The sequence below is a fragment of the Lolium rigidum genome, chromosome 1 (assembly GCF_022539505.1).
Source record: "Lolium rigidum isolate FL_2022 chromosome 1, APGP_CSIRO_Lrig_0.1, whole genome shotgun sequence".
Classification (NCBI taxonomy): Eukaryota; Viridiplantae; Streptophyta; class Magnoliopsida; order Poales; family Poaceae; genus Lolium; species Lolium rigidum.
This window is the reverse complement of record NC_061508.1, coordinates 79,983,766-79,985,763: the sequence shown is the minus strand read 5'-3', so window position 1 is coordinate 79,985,763 and position 1,998 is coordinate 79,983,766. Positions and strand designations below refer to the sequence as shown.

General features: G+C 36.0%; 1 long non-coding RNA gene across 1 annotated transcript; it reads left to right on the top strand.

Annotated features, from left to right (window-relative positions):
* Nucleotides 1-532: 532 nt before the first annotated feature.
* LOC124676375 lies at nt 533-1,755 on the top strand. Its single transcript, XR_006993597.1, has 2 exons — nt 533-1,417; nt 1,498-1,755. It is a non-coding gene; the product is annotated as an uncharacterized LOC124676375 (long non-coding RNA).
* The last annotated feature ends 243 nt before the right edge of the window (nt 1,756-1,998 follow it).

Here is a 1,998-nt window from a genome sequence, read left to right as displayed (position 1 = left end):
ATGTCCATGAGAGTCCATAAATTTATTTCATTGTAAGTTTTCACATTCTAAGGATAATACTCCTCTTTAAAATATAACAACTAATGATGATGCCCTTGCAAAATAACACAATGACCATTTGTATAAAAAAAGAAAATATGATTAAACATGTTATATGCCGTTCTCTACTGGTTGTTACACAACCATATAATATTTATACATTGTGACACGATATGAATATACAAGATTACTGACACGATATGATATACACGATTTATATAATTAAAGAACAATGAGACCAATAATTAAACAATATAAATGTTTCCTTCACATTTGCGAGGGCCACGTTGCTAGTTTTATTAATATTAAATATTGGTGCATTCCACAATGCATACATTTTTTATTACACCAACGTGTCTAATAGAGAGTACCACATACGAGCTTATCGAACGAAATTGTGTGTGCGATACGGGCTTTAAAACTTCCGGAAATTCAATTCGGCACATGGGAGCATATGCTCCCATGTGCCGAATTGAATTTCCGGTATAGAAGAAGCAAGTTTATTATCCTACAAATTATTTTTTTATACGTACAGATTGATTTAGCCAGCATAATACAAACCTGTCTTTCAATAGGGTTAGATTCACTTGGAACTTCTGACTGCCTATTTGATGCTAGCAGAAGCATTTAGGACTGATAGCTATGTTTTTTTATTATTGGATTGCTATTTCCTGTTCTCCAAGTTAAATATATTTCAAAAATGTACAAGAAATTGATGCACTGATACTACATGAGCATGACCAATAGATGCCTGTATAGATGGAATGTTAAGGAGTATTTGTACAAGATTAGACAAGATTATTTTTGGTCTTGCTTACCTACAATAAGCTCAGTTCATTAATCTTGATTTTCTCAGTCGTGAATAATAGTATTTACATTTGAATGCATGGAAGAATTATCAATTTACCAACCTGGCCAAACTAATGAAAATGCTATTGATTGGGAAGACACAAAGCACAAGTATCCTTAAGTGCCATTTTTTTCCTCTATACTGGCTCATATAAAAATTGAACCTTGTCGTTCCTCATACTCTCATGCAGCGTTGGCTGGCATCTTAGAGTGGAGGTATTTTCTACTTGGTAGCGACGGCCCACATAGGCAATCAGCCTTGATGTAATAGATGGAGAGGGTTACACCGACCTGGAGACATGAAAAGTTATATATCAAAACGTACTTAACTGACTGTATCCTGCACATACATGTATGTTACTTGACAGACTGCACCTACACATACATGTATGTTCATTTGAGTTATGCTTTCTAATATACGTATGCTATGTAGTCAAACAATTAGTTTGCTGCTCCTTTGTTTTCAGGATGTATTTGTACATGCTGGTGCAGTCTTAGAGGGAATGCATTATACTTAGTTGCTTGTGTGGTGAGTTTCGCTGAACTATCTAAATCTATAATTCCTGCTGGTCTGGTAGAACAGAGACTGATATTTGAAACCCATTGCAGGAGCAGGGATCATGCCCAGGAAACCAATTTCAGATTGCTGCAAATGACAGTTGCAAACGTTAGGTACTTAAGCTACCTATGGCAGCTGGTGTATTTCCAGACACGATCTATTCATCTTACATCAGACAATTGCTGCACTACATGTATTTTTAACAACAGTTGATTCCATATTATGCCATCGTTAATAATTTCTCCTTTTGTACTTCGTGTTGCCCTATGTGGCTGTAACCAATGTAGTGAAGACTATCCTTTGTCTCACTTAGTAATGACCCATCTATGTATATTCACTTCTTGCCTTGCTTTCCCGATTTTATTGGTGTGTACGAACAAAACATTACTCCCACGACCATGGAAGGATACTGACTAATAGCTTTTCTATTCCCCCATCACTATGGTGTGCTATCGTACATAGATGTAGTGATTCATGATCCATGCTTCTAAGCTATGATGTACTAAGCTGTAAGTATGATTCAGTCATCCCCCTGTTATTCAATCATGGGC